This window comes from Quercus lobata, chromosome 6 (assembly GCF_001633185.2).
Source record: "Quercus lobata isolate SW786 chromosome 6, ValleyOak3.0 Primary Assembly, whole genome shotgun sequence".
In the NCBI taxonomy this organism is placed as follows: domain Eukaryota; kingdom Viridiplantae; phylum Streptophyta; class Magnoliopsida; order Fagales; family Fagaceae; genus Quercus; species Quercus lobata.
In genome coordinates, this window is record NC_044909.1 from 49,191,136 (window position 1) to 49,202,055 (window position 10,920).

A 10,920-nucleotide genomic window follows, 5' to 3' on the forward strand; every position below is an offset into this window, starting at 1 on the left:
CCACAGGGGAATAGAAGTAAGTCCCGATCAAATCAAAGCCATTAACAGCCTACAGGCTCCTCGGAATCCGAAGGAAGTACAAAAACTCACTGGTATGATTGCGGCATTGAACCGGTTCATATCGAGATCGGCGGATCGATGTCGGCCTTTCTACCTCCTGATAAACAAGTGGAAAGAGTTTGCATGGTCGGAGGATTGCGTTCAGGCTTTCCAGCAACTTAAAGACTACCTGTCTCGACCACCCATCATGTCCAGCCCTGAGGCGGATGAGGTGCTGTTTGCCTACATCGTCGTATGCCTACATCGTCGTAGCTCCCCACGCTGTAAGCCTGGTACTGATACGGGATGATAATGGGGTGCAGCGACCGGTGTACTATGTGAGCAAATCACTACATGAGGCCAAGGTGCGATACCTACCTTTAGAAAAGGCAATCCTGGCAATAGTGCATGCAACCCGAAAACTTCCTCATTACTTTCAGGCGCACACAGTCATCGTTCTGACTCAGCTTCCCCTCCGAGCAGTGCTTCGAAGCGCTGACTATACAGGAAGGATCGCCATGTGGAGTGCGCTCTTGGGAGCCTTTGATATAAAATATATGCCCAGATCCTCCATCAAAGGGCAGGTCCTCACGGACTTGGTAGCGAAGTTTGCTGAGCCCTCCATAGAAACAATAACCGAGAAGAAGGACATGGATGGGAAGTCGGTTGGTGCGATCTCAACAGGAAGGAACACGCATTGGAAGGTCTACGTAGATGGCGCAGCCAACCAGAGAGGGTCAGGAGTTGGGATAGTTTTAATATCCCCGGACGGTGCTGCCATTGAAAAATCATTAAGGCTCGGATTCTCGGCTACGAACAATGAAGCCGAATACGAAGCCTTACTACAAGGGATGACGATGGTTCAAAGGTTGGGCGGAAAAATGATAGAAGCGTTCTCGGACTCCAGACTGGTAGTCGGACAGGTGATGGGTGAGCTGGAAGTCCGAGATACTAGGATGCAAGAGTATCTGGGACAAGTCAGGCGGCTGCAGACGAATTTTGAGTCCTTCAATGTGACACACATTTCCAGGAGTGGCAACACCCATGCGGACTCGCTGGCCACTCCCGCCACGTCCTCGGCACATAATCTGCCGCGAGTAATCCTGGTTGAAAATCTAGCCCAGGCAAGTCCCATCAGTAGAGGCCCTGCCAGAGTCCACCAGATCAGAAAGAGTCATAGCTGGATGGATCCCATAAAGAACTTCCTGCAAAACGACGTCTTGCCGGAAGAGAAATTGGAAGCCGAGAAAATACGAAGGAATGCTCCTCGGTTTTGGCTGTCAGAGGACCACAAACTATATCGGCGCTCCTATTCTGGACCGTACCTACTCTGCGTACACCCAGAAGAATCCGAATCTCTGCTTGAGGAGTTACACGAGGGGATTTGTGGAAGTCATACCGGAGGGAGATCGCTGGCACACAGGGCACTTACCCAGGGGTACTGGTGGCCGAACATGCAGAGAGAGGCCCAAGAATACGCCAAGAAGTGCGATCAGTGCCAAAGATTCGCCCCGAATATCCACCAACCCGGAGGAGTTCTCAACCCCCTCTCGAGTCCATGGCCGTTCGCACAATGGGGCCTTGATCTAGTTGGACCCTTCCCCAAGGCCGCAGGGAACAAGCGATACATAATAGTCGGAACGGACTACTTCACTAAATGGGTGGAGGCTGAACCATTGGCCAACATTAGGGACGTGGACGCCCAAAAATTCATCTGGAAGAACATCATCACCCGCTTCGGGACCCCACGTACACTCATTTCCGACAATGGTCTGCAGTTCGACAGTAAAAACTTTAGGGAGTATTGCCGCGAGTTTGGAATCATCAACCGATATTCCACCCCCGCCTACCCTCAGGAAATGGACAGGTCGAAGCCGTGAACAAGGTCATAGTGCACGGACTGAAGAAGAGGTTGGACGAGGCGAAGGGGAGATGGGTAGAAGAACTCCCCCATGTCTTATGGACTTATCGGACGACGCCGCGACGATCGACCGGTGAGACCCCCTTCTCGATGACTTACGGGGCTGAGGCCGTGCTCCCGATTGAGAACAACTTTCCCACACTGAGGTCTAGATCGTTTACCCCAAGCGATAACGACGAGTTATTGGAACGGAGTCTGGACCTAGCCGAAGAAAGAAGGGAAAAAGCGATGATTCATGTGGCCTATTATCACCAGAAGCTGAGACAAGGGTATGATGCTAACGTCAAACCACGGCCTCTGGGGCCAGGTGATCTCGTAATGAGGAAGATTCTTGGCAGCGCAAAGAACCCCTCTTGGGGCAAGCTGGGGCCAAATTGGGAAGGACCATACCGTATCACATCCGTGGCCGGAATAGGCGCCTACTACCTAGAAGATTTAGATAAAAAAGCTGTACCTCGACCATGGAATGTAAATAACCTCAGAAGATATTATTATTAATGAGAATGGCTTAGCATACGTTTTCTTTCATGATTATCCGCTGCTTGCTGGGCTACTGACAACCATTCATAGTTTTAAACAGAACCCAAGTCCTGCATGGCTCCTCGGACCACATACTTGGGGGAAATTATTACTAATATAAGTTTTAAACAGAACCTAATCCTGCATGGCTCCACGGACCACAGACTAAGGGGAAATTAATACTTAAGGCAACTATTCATAGTTTTAAACAGAACCCAAGTCCTGCATGGCTCCTCGGACCACAGACTTGGGGGAAATTATTACTAATATAAGTTTTAAACAGAACCTAGTCCTGCATGGCTCCACGGACCACAGACTAAAGGGAAATTAATACTTAAGGCAACTATTCATAGTTTTAAACAGAACCCAAGTCCTGCATGGCTCCTCGGACCACAGACTTGGGGGAAATTATTACTAATATAAGTTTTAAACAGAACCTAGTCCTGCATGGCTCCACGGACCACAGACTAAGGGGAAATTAATACTTAAGGCAACTATTCATAGTTTTAAACAGAACCCAAGTCCTGCATGGCTCCTCGGACCACAGACTTGGGGGAAATTATTACTCATATAAGTTTTAAACAGAACCTAGTCCTGCATGGCTCCACGGACCACAGACTAAGGGGAAATTAATACTTAAGGCAACTATTCATAGTTTTAAACAGAACCCAAGTCCTGCATGGCTCCTCGGACCACAGACTTGGGGGAAATTATTACTCATATAAGTTTTAAACAGAACCTAGTCCTGCATGGCTCCACGGACCACAGACTAAGGGGAAATTAATACTTAAGCAACTATTCATAGTTTTAAACAGAACCCAAGTCCTGCATGGCTCCTCGGACCACAGACTTGGGGGAAATTATTACTAATATAAGTTTTAAACAGAACCTAGTCCTGCATGGCTCCACGGACCACAGACTAAGGGGAAATTAATACTTAAGGCAACTATTCATAGTTTTAAACAGAACCCAAGTCCTGCATGGCTCCTCGGACCACAGACTTGGGGGAAATTATTACTAATATAAGTTTTAAACAGAACCTAGTCCTGCATGGCTCCACGGACCACAAGACTACAGGGGCTCACAGACTAAGGGGATACCATAGTTTTAAACAGAACCTAAGTCCTGCATGGTTCCTCGGACCACAGACTTGGGGGAAATTATTACTAACATAAGTTTTAAACAGAACCTAGTCCTGCATGGCTCCACGGACCACAGACTAAGGGGAAATTAATACTTAAGGCAACTATTCATAGTTTTAAACAGAACCCAAGTCCTGCATGGCTCCTCGGACCACAGACTTGGGGGAAATTATTACTCATAAGTTTTAAACAGAACCTAGTCCTGCATGGCTCCACGGACCACAGACTAAGGGGAAATTAATACTTAAAGACAACTATTCATAGCTTTAAACAGAACCTAAGTCCTGCATGGCTCCTCGGGCCACAGACTTGGGGGAAATTATTGCTTATGGTAGATTGGGAGATCATTGCTTAAAGGAGACCATTTTTATACGTGCGCGCAGTCTGGCACCATCGCAACCCTCAGATGCGCAGCCCAAAAACCCCTTTTTATCTTAACCGTTTATCTGTATCTACATAGTTGCAAATGTTTAAAGAAGAGCGCTACTGACGTGCGTCTATAGTAAGCAAAACGAACATTTTATATTAATATTCCGAATACATTAGAAGGAGAGGTCCTTACAAAAGAGCGGGAGAATAGGACGACTCTCGGTCAAAAAGTAAATAGTACAAAGATCAAAAGCCTAGAAGGCTAAGCCTCAGCAGGAGGATCTTCTTTCTGCTCGGGCTGAGGAGGCGGAACCTCGATGGTAGAGTCTACGACGGGATCATTCGCCATATCGGGCACAAGGACAGCATCAGGCGTCGCCAAATCCTGCTCAGAGGCTACTTGGACACCATCAGGATGCGCTCGGATCTCTTTAGGATAGAAAATGCTCTCGGGCAGTCTCAGCGCCGAGTCAGCAGGAACTCCCGCCGCGTCAAGGGCACGAGACCATGAGATATCGCAATACTCCCGGCATACTTCGGGGATCTCCTCGGATAGCCTGGCCTCCGTCTCTTCGGCCCCGAGCTGGCGTGCAGCACTCTTCTCAGCCTCTGTGGCCTCTCGGATCAGTTGGGCCTCCTCTTTGACCCGTCGCAGCTCATCCTCGACCCTTTGTAGAGCGGTCTTAAGATCCTGCACTGCCTGTTTCTCGATGGCAAGGTTAAGCTGGGTCGAGAACAGCTCCTTGCGCTGGTCCTCCGCCTGGGCCTCAGCACTCTTCAAACCAGCTTCTGCAGACTTGCGCCGGTTCTCCGACTCTTTGAACTTGTCCATGAGTTCAGCGTAATCGTGCTGGAGGGACCCCAAGGTTTTCTCGACCTCCGCTCGCGCCTGGTTCTCGACCTCAGCCCGACTACTGTTACCACGGCAAAATTCCTCAGCCACGAATATCTGCTAGGTAATCTACAAACGAAACAAGATTGCTGTAATCTAAGGTCAAATAAATTAATAAAACAGTAAAAGGATTACTTACCATCGCGAGATCCCTTTTAAGGGATAGGAAGATCTCGGGCTGAGAGAACCGCCTATAAGCCTCCATATCCCGAGGAAGGAGTAGGGGCTGCTCTAAGGCCTCGGCCACGTAGCCCGCCTGGCCTCGATTGTAATCTCGGATCGAAGCATTGTAGGGAATGGCCACCCCATCCAGCTCCAATCTGGGGCCCCATACGCGCGGGGTAGCACGTACATCCGCAAGAGTCTCCTCGTCTCGACTCTTCGAGGAGTTGCCCCTTCTGCTCCTTGGCGCGCGAGTGGTTTTTTGCTGCTTGGTCGGTTGAGCAACCACCTCGCCCTCCTCAGGAGTGTCGGCCGGCCTTTTCTTCTTTAGGTCCGGATTGACCTTAAGGCCAAGGTCTGAGGTGTCCGTAGGAGCCACAGGAGGGAGGGTCTTGCCCTGTGGTGGAGTTGGCGCCTTCGAGGACTGTCCCTTCGGCAACCGGCCTTTCCCTCGGGAGGCCATCAGCTCCTTTAGAGTTTTTCCTTTTTCTGCCATGGGCTCTATCTCCTCGTCCGAAGTATCGTCCGAGTAGAGAACGATGGAAGGAACACCAGCTGCAGAATGTCGGTCCCGCTCTCCTTCGGGATCAGAGAATTCCACCAGGGGGGTCTGTTGAACTTCTTCCTCAAAATAAAACTCGTCTATTTCTGCCTCAAGGGAAAGACGAGATGATTCAGCTTCCTCTTCGACCTGAGCGGCAGCACCAGGCTCGTTTGGCGGAGGTAGCTGCTCTGCCAAGTAGGGATCTCTAACACCGGGCAACACAACTGGTGGCAGATCGTGTTCAGCTAAGAACCCGTCCCTGGACACGTCAATCCGAGCCAACCTCGGACTACCAGCCCTTATGGCGTGACCGATAGCCTGGAAAGAGCTGCTCAGGGGTTGATAGCCCAGAACCAGGTGGGCAGCACGCAACTGCCCGTCCTCGGAAACGTAGATCTCCGACCTAAGAAGGTAGTTCAGCGCTGGCACGTTCACAAAGTTTAGCCGAGGGGCGACGTGAATTTTATCTGCAAACAATCAAGGAAAAGGGGATTAGTCCACGAAATCTTCCAATTATAAAGAAAGCAAAAAATGTAACCCCTCAATGCTAAATCCTATCCCAAAAGGGACCGATCCTAGAGACGCCGCACCTGGGTTTCCTGCCCGAGTTGGACAATGAATACCGTCGAACCACTCCCCAGAAGCAATAAGGAAATCATTCTTCACTGTCTTATTGGATATTGGGAGACAAGAGATCAACCTAACGTCCTTGTTCCGGGATTTAAGATAATACCCCTCATCCCCGAGGCGATGACATTCATAGAGATAAGCCACATCGTGCCAAGTAAGGCCTAGATTCATCCGCTCGTTTAAGACATCTACACAGCCTAGTATCTTGAACATATTTGGGGCACACTGGTACGGCGTCAACCTATGGTTGAACAAGTACTCCCTTGTAATCCTACGCATAGGAAGTGTCATCCCTCCCTCTATGAAGGCAATCATGGGGATAACGACCTCTCCCGCACGCCTATCTATCAATATTCCTTCAAGAGGACAGTACCGCAGCCCAACCCCCGGGGGAATGTGATATTTAGCCCTAAAGGCCTCCATAGCGACGGGGGTGTTAACTAATTTCTCAAATCTACCCATCTGGACTGAACCGAGGAACAAAAGTAAAGACTCAGAGAAAAAAAGTAGAGTCCGAGGAGGAAATTGAAACAGCAAGATGAACGAAATGTACTGGTACCTTCACAAAGCGTTCAATGAGGCGCCTGGGAATCTCTCGTGGACGAAACGCTTCACAAAAACGGCTACGATGGCGTAATGGTCGCAAGTGTCCGTGTATCTCTGGGGTTCGATGGAGTTCTCTGGAAGCCTCTAAAGGTTTGTGAAATGCAGATAAAAGAAGAAACTGACCCCCTATGACGTCTTATATAGCCAAAAGGAGAGAGAAAAGATGGCTCCTGCCTAAAAATACGGAAAAAAATGATAGCCGTCCGATCTACGCCACATCGTTGGATGAGGGAACATAACGCCTCCAGAAGTTAATGGCCGCGCCTCGTAAATTGCAGCGCGTCAGAAGTAACGGTCCGCACGCGCGCCACACGCTCTCCTTATTTCCACCCTCTCCCAAAATATCAAAACCCCGTCTTTTCCTCCTCGGAGGGAGATAAAAACCGGAGTTTTGAGGGGCTAATGTGGGGCCCGGCCCAGAAATAATGGGCTATTCCAAATTCGGGCCCGTCCGAGGAGCGTCCTATCTGAAGAGAAACCACGTATGAAGCATTACTCAAACCCATAAACGCCAGGGAAACATGTCCGAGGAGTAACTCCTCCTCGGACATCACGAAGCCCAGACGAGGAACTCTCCCCAGCCACTTCAGTTCATCCTCCCAACATATAAAATGAATAAAATCTAAAATATCTCATGGAGAGCTACCACCACATTAATTGCGCCCCAACCACCCACTTGGCCGCATTAATGAGGAAATGACCCCTGAACAGTACCGCCTTGGCCTCTGCAACTCACATGGGGAGAGATGAAAGCGTCTGATGGGACAGCCACTCAAGTAGGTGCTTAGATAGTCAACAAGTGTAGGGTCGAGATGAGAGAAGGGAACTATATAATGTAGTGGAGTCCCTTAGAGAAGGGGACGAAAATTTCTGTATGAGGAACTAAAGAAACAAACTTATACGTGAGAGATCCATTCTGGTGTTTTTATTTTTTTGTAACAATGCTTTCCATGTATCAGACCGAACAGACTCACTGAAACCAAGTTCTTTGACCCATCCTCTACAAATATTTATTGTGGGTTGCGCTTTGGGCCAGGGCCTGATCAATCGAATTTGGGCCAGGAAATTCGTGCAACTACAGGTACTATTTACAGTGCTAAAGCAATCCATGGCACTGCGAATTATTTCTCTTTCTTTTTGGAGATTACTCATAACAGCAGATAAAGAATCAATGGTACAATTTAAGTTCAATCCAGAGCCAGTAAGGCATCGATCTCCTAGCACCTGCAACTGAGTCATAAGTCTACTTCAGTGGTACCTGTTCTTTCTAGTCCATATGTATACCCTAAGGATGGAATTTATCGTGGAAGCAAGATTTTGTAGCAAATGCTAAAGCAATTTAAAAAAAAAAAAATGTGTGCATAGTGGAAGCAAATAAACTATGGTCTTACATTTTTCTTTTCTTTTAGGTGCTGAAACATGATTACAAAAGATAATAAAGATGATAAGAGAGAAAAATGATTTTCTCCATTTCACTTTAAAGGAAGTGAGTCTATTCACAATTAAGATTTTTTTTTTTAGATATAACAGTGTAGATAGAGAGTGTCATGTTCTATTCAAATTGTGGGGGCTATTCGATCGATAGGCCCATTAAGGTCAGGATTGTTGGGCCTGTAGCCCATCCGAGGATGCATATCCGTCCGAAGAGGCCAAGTCCAGTCATAAGGTAATTACTGAAGGGGGAGGTAGTCAATATCACAAGGGTGAGGTGCTGTATTCGTCTGAGGACGCCATACTCCTCTGCACTGTGCGTCCGAGGACGAACAGGGCGTGGTCTTATGGCAGCCGGGCCTCAGAATTATGTCACCAATGCAGATAGGATCACAGACCAAGGGTAAAAGGGAAAAGATAAACAAATATCTATAACCACAGCTGCCTCCGCATTAATGACTTCTCAACCAACTCTCTGGCCGCATTAATGTGGAGGTGATACCTGAACAGTAAGGAGGCAGCTAGGAAGTTCCAGGAGGTGCTGGATGGGACAGAAAGAAATCCTCCGAACCCAACCTACACGTGTGCGGTGAGGATGGAAGGCAAAATGTGGTATATAAACTGAAAGAAGAACATGCAAGAAGGGGAGGGGAACAGAAAGAAAAAGAAAGAAAAACATAGACAAAGAAAAAGAGCAAAAAGAGAAGAAACAGAATTGTACCGATTACAAAAGAAAAATGATCGTTGTGCCAACTTTAGACCTTCAATATACGTAAAAGTGAATCTTTTTATTATACAAAAGTTAACCCAGTTCTTTACACTCACGCTCTACAAATCATATTATTTGGGCCTTTTTACGTACGAACCCAATACTGATACGGGTCGTTACGAATCGCGTCCTTACACAAATAAAAGGAAGTTTCATGTTGTGTAGAGCTAGCTTGTCTCCAAGAATTTCATAGATCAAAAGCTCCACATGGCTAACGTTTGATTTAGGGGTTGATACATTTAGGGGCCTAAGGCAAAAATTGATTATCTTGTTTAATTTAGATGCAAAATTACTACTAATTAACATGAATCACAAAAAATTTGACAAAATTTTTCACACCTGTTGATGTTGCAAATTTATAGCAGTAAATAAAAGAGTGGTGTTAATGGTGGACCTAGATAAGAATTAGTAAAAATTTGCCAAATCAACTATTGTGAAAAATGTTGTGAATTTTTTTGTGTATTGCTCTTTTTTTTTTTAGAAGTGTTACATTCACAATATTTTTCACAACAAATCCTAGGTATTAAGTTGTTACTGGTTCTAATTTGAACTCAACACTAAAATTATATTTTTGTCATCAATAACAATTTGAGTGTTGCAAAAAATGTTGTGAACGTAGCATTTTTCTCTCTTTTTTGTTTGTATTTCATTTGATTAAAAATATTATTTTATTTGTTTGCTAATATTTGGGCTTTTTTTTTTTTTTTTTGAGAAACATATTTGGGCTTAATTATTACTATTACATTGATAGAAATAACCCTATTGGTTGACATTTGGGGCCTTTTTTTTCTTGGGGCTTAGGTGACCACATCAATTACTTTTAGCATGGAGCCAACACTAGTTTGATTTCCTCAAATTCTTGTATGGATGGTGGCAGTGCCTACTATTAGAGTATGAGCACACACTAACAACCTAAAATCTAAAATATATGAGAGAGAGAGAGAGAGAGAGAGAGAGAGAGATTTTCAACCTAAAATTGAACCCCTTCTCATTGATTGCTGAACTTGTTGAAAAGTTTCACCAACTATAAAGTGGATCATGTGTATCATGAGGAATATGCAGATACCTAAACTAAGATGGATGCACAACAATTTCATTATTGTGTTTTGTTTTACCATCCATTGTGGAGGAATCACTAACATTTAATATGACCAAGCTTTATTGTATTGTGTTGTTTGCTTTTAGTAGTAATCAAGACCTGTTTGGTATGTAGTAATGCATCTTTTAATGAAATAATTACTGAGGGGTAAAACTATTCCTTATTTTTCTTTTTTCTTTTTAAATAATTTATTCCTTAAACTATAATAGTTATTCATTAATGCATGTAATAACTTAAAATTTTAATATATTTACAAAAACATAAATCTATTTATACACTTCATTATAAAAATAAAAATAATCTCTCTCATATATTCTTTATGCAAAAAATCTTTATAAAATCTCTCTCTCTCTGAGATACCTAAATACAACATTTCCTTTTCAATTCAAAACCTCTAATTTTAGTTGCCAAATCAACAAACACACACAACACACGATAATCTTTTTTTTTTTTTTCTTTTAAACCTAAAAAATATGCTCTTTCACTCTCTATACAAAAAAAACCTCATAAAACCAATCTCTTCCTCTCTTTGGTACCTAAATACATCAACATTTGACACAATTTGGAGGCATTTTTAATTTTAAATGAAAAAAAAAATTTGATAGAGAGAGATTCATACTTATAATGTTAATAGAGTTCAATGGAATAATTATTAAGTATTTCTAGAGTACGGTAATCTGATATTCTCTCCTCTCAAGTTTATAATAGATTCTACTAATTAAATTTATAGTAAAATCTACCATAAATGTGAGAAGAATTACCATGTTCGAAGAGAACCCAATAATTTTTGGGTTCAA